This window comes from Chrysochloris asiatica, unplaced genomic scaffold, assembly GCF_000296735.1.
Source record: "Chrysochloris asiatica unplaced genomic scaffold, ChrAsi1.0 scaffold00180, whole genome shotgun sequence".
NCBI classification, from domain to species: domain Eukaryota; kingdom Metazoa; phylum Chordata; class Mammalia; order Afrosoricida; family Chrysochloridae; genus Chrysochloris; species Chrysochloris asiatica.
Window position 1 is genome coordinate 2180446 of NW_006408698.1, and position 10820 is coordinate 2191265.

Genomic DNA, 10820 nt, shown 5'->3' on the forward strand with positions numbered 1-10820 from the left:
CTATAAGGTTTACAAGGCTGTAAATCTTTATGGAAGCAGATTACCACATCTTTGTCATGCTTATCAATGGCATACAATATCAAAATGACTTTTCATTATTGATGTTAAACTTAATCAAGTAATGAGGTAGTGTTTATTTAAATTCCTCATTTAAAAGGTACTTTTTAATTCATTCCCTTCCATACTAACATAATGTTCTATTTGGAACTACAGATTCATTATTCTGTACAACCTAAAATATAGGAGTTATGCAGGACCTCCTTGAAGGTGAAGTATTTATAAAATTTATTTGTAATTCTTCTGCATGGGAAATTTATCACTTCTCATTTATTATTCAATCATTTACTTATATCAGTATGGGCTCATGATATTTATACTGGTGCTTCGAAAAGTTCATTGAAAAATGAAATTCTCTCTCTCTCTCTCTTTTAAAGCTTTTTATTTTGAATTGAATGATAGTTTACATGAGAAAACATAGTTTTTTGTTTTTTTAATCTCAACCAATCACATACATATATTTTTTTTCATTGTAATGATTACAATCTCTTCCATGCACCGTTAGTTAACAGTATTTGCCTCTATTCCCTCTTTTTTTTTTTTTTTTTTTTGATAAACACAGAAACACGCTGGAATATATAATCATTTAAATAACCAGCCAAAGGTCACATTTTGAAAACCAGCCTCTTGGCCACCAGCACACAGGCTTTCTCTTTCTCTCCATGCCAACACTGCAGCTTCCATCTCTGGTGTCACTCATTCTCTGGTTAGGATCCCATGTCCCTCTCATGCTCTTCTCTCTTGATGGCCCTAGCGTCCTCTGTTCCTGGCATATAAGATTAACTACCCTCCCTTTTTGTTACACAAGTTCTACCTATACAGTTGTGACAATCGCAATTAGCCATGGCAAAAATTTCTTGCTAATGAGTCAAAAGACCTGTCTAAACAAGGTGAAAACTATTCAGTGGGGATTCTATTCCCCCTACCCCTACCCCCACGCTCACTCTGAAACTAACCTCGCTCTTGAAAAATTGTAAGCCAGCTACTTCGTACCTTTATAGTACCCCCATTTTAGGTAGCTAATGTCTAAGTTGCTTGTCCCTATCAACCCAGTGTACTGAGGGGGTAGGCTTGATCCTTGATGTAAAGACTCCTTTTCTCTTAGTTTGTATTTTGAGCTATTACATCCATAAGTAAAGGTCAAGTTCATGAAATTGTAGTAATTTACAGTTGTTTCCTGTATCAAACTTCTTTGTCTTACTTTAGTCCAATTCTGATCATCAAGCCATTCAACCTAGGTCAAATGAGTACTATCTTCAAGTTTGGGTATTCTTGCGTACCTCCCCACACTTCATATCAGCTGGACGCTTCACTCTCAGCTCTAGCCCACTGTGGCTAAGTCAGTGTCAGTGGGCTCATGAGTTTCCAAATCTCTCCAAACTTCTGAACACCTTGTCCTTTCTCTTCTCTCTCTCATCTCAAGGTCGACAGGATTCTATGGAACATGGTGCAAATCAGCCCATTTCTTTATTACTATCTTTTCCCAACTTGCACTCACAAGTAGATCAACACAGTCACCAGAGAGCTTACATGTCTGCTCGTGTATTTCCTTTGATTTTCAGTTTTAGAAGGGGGTTTGTCCTGAAAGGACATGATGGCTCCCAAGCAGCCTGCTTGTTCTTGTACTAGCCAGTCTGCCATTTGTTTTGTTTTGTTTTGTTTTCCTGCTAGTCATTCTTTCAAGAAGTATCTTCTCTTCCTTTAGTAGCTCCAGGCTGGTATGCATCGTCCTTTCAAATGGGAATGTACCACCTCAGAAGGTTCTGCATGGGGCTCAGGATTCCACCTAAAGTCATTTATACTACAAAGCCTCAAAAAAGCCTATTTCACTGAGCAAGTTCTAGAACCCCTTTTAGGTGTTTCAATCAGTTATAGGATGAAGATGGGCTCACAAGCTTTCTGTAATCTTATTTCCCGATATTCCTTTCTATCTCACTTAAGAAAAAGTGCCATTCTCTCTCTCTCTCTCTCTCTCTTTTTTTTTTAGTTTGTTTTGTGAATTGAGTTACAGTTTACATGGGATAACATCTGTTTTACACTCATAGTTTCATTACAATGATTACAATCTCCTCCGTGCATCATCATTCAACAATATTAGTTTCTATTCTCTCTTTTTTGTTTTGTTTTGTTTTGTTTGGATATACACAAAAACACTCAAGAATATATAATCATTTAAACAACTCACGAGCACATTGTGCAAAACTGCCTCCTGGCCATCAGCACACAGCGTTACTCTTTATATTAGTCTTGAGTCCTAAGCTGCTTTATCTCTCCATGTACTCATCTTTGCTTCCATTTCTGACATTGCTGCTTCTCTGAATAGGGTCCCACAGTCTGCTTAGGATCTAATTCTTTGATGGTCCTAGGGTCCTCTGTTTCTGGACTGTAAGATTAATAACTCCCTCCTTTTTGTTATAAAACCTTTACTGTTGTAACAGATGCAATTAGTTGTGATAACAATTACTCACTATTGAATCATAAGAATCTTATCTCCATCTCTTTTCACCAGATCTGTCTAGACAAGATGAAAGCTAGTCAGTGGGGATTTTTATCTTCCCGCGCATACTCTGAAATTAAATTCCCTCTTGAAAACTTATAAGCCTGTCCCTATCTATCCTGTATACGGAGGGGATAGGATTGATTCTTGATGTGAAGACTCCTTTGCTCTCAGTTGGTATTTTGAGCTGCTACATCTATAAGTATAGATCATGTTCATCAAATTGTAGCATTTAAACTTGTTTCCTTCTCAATAACTTTTTTTTTTCTTTTTTTATCTTCCTCTAGTCAAGTTCTGATCATCCAGCCGTAGAAGATAAGTTGAATGGGTATGATCTACAAGTTTGGGCATTCTAGTGTGTCTCCCCTTACTTCGTATCAGCTGGATTTTTTTTTTTTTTTTTTTGGCTATCTGCTCTAGCCCTCTGTGGCTATGTCTTTGTCCATGGCTTCAGGAGTCTCCAGGACTCACCTCACTTTGTTGGCAGTTTTTTTTTATTTTTTTATTTCTGGGTTTTATATATGTCTCCCCATTGCCTTCTTGCCTGCATGGTTTCTGCTGAGAGATTAGAACTTAATCTGATTTGCTTGCCTTTGTAAGTAACACTTCTCTTTTCCCTAGCTGCATTCAGTATTCTGTCCTTATCTTTGATTTTGGAAAGTTGGATTATGATATGTCTTGGTGATACTCTTTTGGGGTCTGTCCTTCCTGGAATTTGCTGAGCTTCTTGAAGGCTTATCTTTTTAATTTTATTCAGGATGCCAGGAAAATTTTGTTCAAGAAGCTCTTCAACTATTTCCTCTGTGTATTTGTGTGATTCATCCTGTCCTGGAATATGAATAATTCCAAAGTTATTCCTCTTCATGTTGTCCCACATGAATCTTAGACTTTCTTTTGCATTTTTATCCCTTTTTCTGCTTGCTCTTCTATCTTAGCAGTATTGAGAGATTTATCATCCATCTCATTAGTTCTGGCTTCCATTTCATCTATTCTACTCCTTTACTGTTATGACATTAACAATTACTCCTTTGCCTTTTTCACTGTATTATCCATTTCTGATATTTTATTATTAATCATTTGAGCCTCTTTGTGCAGGTTTTGAATTGTTTCCAATGCTATATCTATCTTATTCATTTTTTCCTGTAGCACTCTCCTGACTTCTTCCTTTTTTCTTTTTTTTCTCAACCCCTCTGGGGAGCAGTTGGATGCACCTCTATATCATTCTTCTGAATTCCTTCTCAGGCAGTTCCAAAGTTTGCCCTCCTTCAAATAGGAAGTCTAGATGTACCTAGATATTTGTCTCAGTTACTCTATCTTGTTTCTAGATATGTGCCAAAATGGACAGTTGTTTCTTGAGCTTCTTCAATAATTAGGTGTGTTTTCAATAATTAATTGAATGTATGCTGATGTATTATTGAACTTTGTGATTTCCTTCTGGTAGATGTGATATGGAGATGGGCTTTCACTTTCACTTTTTGTAATACTCAACTCAGAGTAATACTAGCATGTGTTAGATGTCTATCTGGTGAATCACAGCTGGTATTGTCTCCTGCCTAAATGGTGGGATTTTACAGGTGTGATTGTCACTTGGCTATATCATCACAATTTCTGTCTGTTCTTGGGTAACATAGGGAGAGAAAGAGCCCTCTGAAGGTAAAAGGGGGAATAAAAAACAAAACAGTAACAGCAAACAAACAAACAAACAATAACCAGATTGGGTCTATAATCACATAAAAGAAAAAAGAAAAAAAATCTGTAGCAAAATATGAGTATGAGTTTAATATGCCTGTCTCAACTTCTTGCCTTCAGGCCACCTGAGAAATTTCAAGATGTCACTTTGCTCCTTATGATGTAACCCAGGATTTAATTTTCAACCTGTTTCCTTTTCAGTCTGTCTGTATCCTACTCCACAACCCCCACTCTTTTTCCTAGTGACAAACAGCTTCGTGCCACTGTAGCAATTTTAAGAGACCATTCAGTTTTAAGGAGTGCCTTCACCCTTCTTGCATTCTCTGTGCAGTGTTCTTTGATGAGCAGATTCCTGTGCATGCATAGCAGAACCCTCTGGGTCTGGGTGGGTGTCCACTTGTTCAGTCACCTGCTCTATTCACCAGAGTGGAAGTGTGCAGACAGCCAGAGACCAATGAACAGAGCGAGAGAGAGAAAAGTCCACATCTTTATCTCTGAGGATCCGTCAGACCTCTGCAGTTGGAACAGTTCTCTGATCCTTTACCTGATTCATCACACCCAAGATGGCCACTCTGGGAAACTTTGAACTTTCTAAATATTTCTTTTATGTAGTTCAGAGTTCCGGGACTTTCCCCTAAATCTGCTTTGTCTGATATTCTGTGTTATTTCTGGTAGAGGTCTGCACAGCACTTCTCCTTAATCCTCCATCAAGCCCCACCTCCAAAATGCCATTATCTTTTTTGTTTGTTTGTTTATTTTTTAAGTTTTTATTGTGAACTGAGTGATCGTTTACATGGGAGACCATCAGATTTACATTCATCCTATTGTATTTTGTTTCATTGCAATAATTATAATCCCTTCCATGCATCATCATCCAACAGCATTTACTTCCATTCCATCTGTTCTTTTTTTTTTGGAAGTACACCGAAGCACTCAGGAATATATAACCATTCAAACAACTAAAAGGTACACCCTAGAAGTCTGCTCCCCGGCCCAGAGTCCCCAGCTGCTCCATTTCTCCATGTCATCATCTCTGCCTCTATTTGGTGTCACTGCGTCTCTGGATAGCATCCCACAATCCGCTCTTCTCCTTTGATGGTCCAGGGACCTCCACTCCTGGACTGCAAGGTTAACTACTCCCTCCTTTTGTTACAAAACATCTACTTTTACATTTGCAACACTCACAATCAGTCCTGATAGCAACTATTCACTATTGAACCACAAGAGTCATAAGACTCATCTCCTTTCACCAGCCCAGTCCAGACAAGTTGGAAACCATTCAGTGGAGAGTCTATCTTCTGCTGCACCCTATGAAACTAGGCTCCCTCTTGAAAGCTTGTAAGCCAGTCACTTCATGCTCTGTGGCCCCCACCCCCCACATATTGGGTAGCCAATGTTTTAAGTTGCCCATCCCTGTCAACCCTGTGTACAGAAGGGGTGGAGATGATCCTCATTGTAAAGATTCATTCCATCTTTTGAGATAGTACATCCACAAGTATAGGTCAAGTTCATCAAATTGTAGATTACTCTTTTTGTCCTCTTCTTTCTTCCTCCTGTTGAGTTCTGATCATCCAGCCATTGAAACCTGTTCAAATAGGTATTATCTGCAACTATGGATGCTCATGTGCATCTCCCCTCACTCCATATCACCCTTCACTCTTCATTCTAGTCCTCTGTGGTTATTTCCCTGTCCCCTGGGCCCAGATGTCGCCATAATGCTCCCTAACCAGGTCTCAATCCAGGTTGACAGCAATCTATTGAACGTGGTCAGACTTAGCTCACAGCTTCTTTGATGTTTTTCCTCCACTACCTCTTATCAGTAGACCAGTGTGGTCACCAGCAAGACCACATGCCTGCTTGTGTATTCCCCTTGAGTCTTACTCTTGGAAGGGGGTTTCCCCTCAGGGGACCCCACTGCTTGCTTTGATGGCACCCAAGTGAACAACTTGCTTGTTCCTGTAGTAGTCAATTGGACTACCATTACTATTTTTTAATTTTCCTGTTCTTGTTTTTTTTTTTTTCCCCAAGAAGTATCTTCTGTTCTTCTAGCCATTCCAGGCTGATCTGCTTGTCCTTTAAAGTGGAAATTTCCCACCTCAGAAGATGGATCAGGATACCACCTACAATCTTCTGCAATAACAAAAGCTCCTCAGGAAGTGTCTTTCACTGGGCAAGTTCTACCCCATTTTAGGTATTCCAATCAGTTATAGGCTGAAGACGGACTTACAAGCTTTCTATGGTGATGTTTCTGGGTATTCCTTTCTCTCCCTCTCAAGTATGTTTTACAATATTAGGCAAAAGAAATCAACATTCAAAAGACATTACCTATATTTTTTAACCTTTATCATTTAATTCATTTTTTCCTTGAATTTTTTCAAAACCCCCTCATATTTTATACTTTAGGTTATGGTATAGTAATACTCAATTTACTTCATTGCTTCAATTGTTCCAAGTTTGACCATTTGGAACTTGTTTAAATTGGCATCTCTGCTACTTTAATATACCATCATCAGTGGGTTTTTGGTTATGTCTTGCTGTACTTCCTTAACTTTGTGTCTCAGAAGACGTTGTAGGCACATTTGCATGTTTCTTGTTCTGCTTCTAGAATCAAACATTTTTCCATGAGTTACATTACTTTGATTGGAAAATGGAATTAAAAATTAAGATCTGGGTACTATGTGTACTCATTGGTACTAGGGATTCATTACTTCTTTGCTCATAGACCAACGAATATAGCTTTATATACTAATGTGCATGCCTCCTGGTGTGGCACTGTCAGTTAATACACGGGACTGAAAAGCTGGTTTGAATCATAAGGTTGGTGATTCAAGCTCACCAGCCACTCCTTGGAAACCTTATAGGGGTTCGCTATGGGTCGGAACAGATTGGCAGCACTTAACAACAATAACAGCATACTAATGTGCTAGAGAACACTGAATGTTTTAAAATTAAGAAAGGTGTATGACAAGGTTGTATTCTTTCACCATACTTATTCAACCTATATGTTGAGCAAATAATACAAGAATCTGGGTTCTATGAAGAAAAACGTGGCATCAGTCAAGAGATCAGATGACCTATTGCATGAGGCAAACCTGCTGCACAGGAACTTTTTAAAGTGTTGAAGAGCAAAGATTCCAGCTTGAGGACTAAGGTGAGACTGATCCAAGCCATGGTATTTTCAATAACCTCATATGCATGTGAAAGCTGGACAGTGAATAAGGAAGACCACAGAAGAATTGATGTCTTCGAATTATGGTGTTGGAGGAAAGTACTAAAAGTGTCGTGGACTGCCAAGAAAACCAATAAATCTGTTTTGGAAGAAGTGTAGCCAGAGTGCTCCCTAGAGGCGAAGATGGCCAAACTTCATTTCTCATACTTTGGATATATTGTCAGGAGGGAACAGTAGCTGCAGAAGGACATCATGTTTGGTAAGATGGAGGGTCAGAGAAAAAGAGGAAGACTCCCAACGAGATGGCTTTGCCAGGTGGCAGCAGCATCGATGGACTCAAGTGTGGCAACAATAGTGAGATTGGCCCAGGATCAAACATTGATTTGTTCTACTGTGCATGACGTTGCTATGAGTCAGTGCCGATTTGATGGCACCTAACAACAACAGCAATGTGCTAGGAGCTGTGGTAGTGTGGTTTCAAATTGGAGTTTGAAACTACCAACTGTTACATGGAAGAATGATGAAGTTTTGTTTTTGTTTTTGTTTTTGTTTTTTGTTTTTTGTTTTTTTTTTTGCTGCAATAAAGATTTCCATCCTTAGAAATGCTATACAAGGTTGTTATGAGTCAGAACCAACTCTACACCACATAACACCACCAACATACTATGTGTATATATTCATGTGTATATATTCATAGCTACAATAATTTCAATACAGAACTGTCTGTATGTATATTTAACCTAAATAGCATTCATATCATTGCCAAATCTAATCCATCACTGCACGGATCTTTCTAATTCCACTTATTTCTCTGTAACATTCAACTGAAACAGAAACCTGACTTTTACCACCCACTGCATATTTGATTAATTTTCCAATTTAGTATACATGTACAGTGATTTCAGAATTATTACCCTAGAGTCCCATGGGAAAAAGTTTTTCCGCAAGAGTATACTGTTTATCTACAGTTCTTTTGGCCTTAACCTAAATAATTCCTCTGATTTTATAAGATACTTAAGCCAGCATATTTTCACCAATCCACTTAAGCAATATTTTGTCATACTTTTTATAATAAAATTAGACAGTTTTCTTGCATTCTGAGTTTCACCCTGGGATCCCCTGACCTCCTAAATAATTTTTTTAAATAATAATAATTTTCCTACATTAAGGTTCACCACTTATCTGTCACTTTGTCATACCATTGTGGCTTGTGTATTGATATGATACTGGAAAATATGCCACCAGTATTTAGATACCAGCAGGGATACCCTTGGTGGACAGATTTCAATGGAATTTCCAAATGAAAACAGACTAGGAGAAAGATGAAGCTGACCACTTCTGAATGGTTAACCACTGAAAATCTTATGTGGAACATTGTCTAATATAGTGCCTGAAGATCAGCCCCTCAATTTGGAGGACTAAAAATGTGGAAAAATGCCTCCCCCAAATTAAGTTGATCTTTGTGATATGGATGGAGGAAAACTTTTGCAGCCTTCATTAACTGATGTGACAGACCAAAAGAGGAGAAGAAACAGCTTGAAATATCTCTTAATAATCAAATTTTGTAATGCACAAAGCATGAATCTTGTAAAATTGGAAGTTGACAAAAATGAAAGAAAATACAAAAAGATGGATATCCAAGGAATTAGTGAGCTAAACTGGACTGGCACTGGCCATTTTGAATCTGACAATCATATGATTTACTTGGGAAAGAATGGCAAATTTAAGAGGAATGATAGTCCATTTATAGTCAAGAAGAACACCTTTCCCAGTAACTGAGCCACCGCTGAGGACTCAGCAGCCTTCTCCTTGAGCCCCCTTGCTTCCTGATGCTCCGTTCCCCTCCCCCCTGTCCCTCACCCCCGGTTGAGCAGAAGGTCCCTGACATGGGGGTAGTTTAACCAAAGGATTGTAACTAAATACTTTTGGTCCAGAAACTCGGGCTGCTTCTAAGTCAAAGGAACTTGCAGGGCTGCCTCACGAGAGAGCGAAGTTGCAAGTACTTTCCTTGTATTTAGCTTTTTCCTTCAGCTCAGTGTGAACAACATTCTAGCCACTTTGATCAATGTTCCAGCTTGCTACCACAAGTTACAATTTTTCTGATAAAGTTCCACTTACTGCTGGATCTTTCAGTACAAGATGTTCTTGTACTCCTTATCCTCTCTCAAGCACCTCCCCTTAAGCTGTGTATAAAATAAACTCACTGCCTTGGTTGGTGCCACAGTATCTCCATCAGAGTGTTGTGTCTCACCTGGTCCTAATTATTCTATTTTTACATGTGTCTTGAGTCTTCCTTTTATTTCTAATCTCCCATTGCCCCTTCTTGGGTTTAATCTCTCCATGCCAGTTGCAGAGAAAGGCCAATTGTCGGACACAGCACTCCCCACCACCACCACCCACCCCACTTCTCCCACAGCCAACTTCTGCAGGCCATTTCCACCAAAGAAAAGGAATCCTATCCTATGTTTACTATTCCGAACCTCCACTCTTTCGATCCCTTTGCTGATGGAAGTAAGGGTGATGACCTGCTTCCTTCTGGGACTGAGGATTATATCCATATAAGAATTCAACAGAGAAATGTCAGGAAGACCCTTACCATTGTCCATGGGATCACTGATGATTACAATAAAAAGAAACTAGTGAAGGCGTTTAAGAAGAAAGTTGCCTCCAATGGTACTGTAATTGAGTATCCAGAATATGGAGAAGTAATTCAGCTACAGGGTGACCAGTGCAAGAACATATGCCAGTTTCTTGTAGAGATTGGACTAAAGATGACCAGCTGAAGATTTATGAGTTTTAAGTGCTTGTGGCTCACTGAAGCTTAAGTGAGGATTTCCTTGCAATTAGTTGAAAATTTCCCTCTGTCCCTTGTCACAAGTTTTAAACCTCACAGCTTGTATAATGTAACCATTTGGGGTCCACTTTCAACTTGGATTAGTGTAACTCTTTCATAAAATAAACTGAAATTAGCCAAATTAAATTAAATTAAATTAAAAAGAACATCTCAAATCTCTCTTGGTTACAGTCCTGTCTGTGACTGGATAATATCTATATGTCCACATGGAAGACCAATTCATGACTATTATCCAATTTATGCACTAAAAACTACAAAGCCAATGATTATCAAATTTGAAAGAATTCTATTGATTTCTCTAGTCTGAAATTGATCAAGTATCCAATCAAGATGCATTGGGAATTCCTGGTATTTGGAAGTCAAAAGTTGGAAAAAAATAGGAAGGATCAATAGTTGGAATATATAACCTTGGTGATACAAATGACAGTGGAGATTGCACATTAGAATTTTCCAAACTAAATATTTATTAATTAAAAATGCCTTTTTTTTCCCCAACAACATTTAAGGCTACTGTACATGTAGCCATTATCATATGGAACACACAAGAATCAAAT

The 10820-nt window shown here is 38.5% G+C and overlaps 1 pseudogene; it reads left to right on the plus strand.

Annotated features, from left to right (window-relative positions):
• Window positions 1–9874: 9874 nt before the first annotated feature.
• Window positions 9875–10212, plus strand: LOC102842170 (annotated as a pseudogene).
• Window positions 10213–10820: the final 608 nt, after the last annotated feature.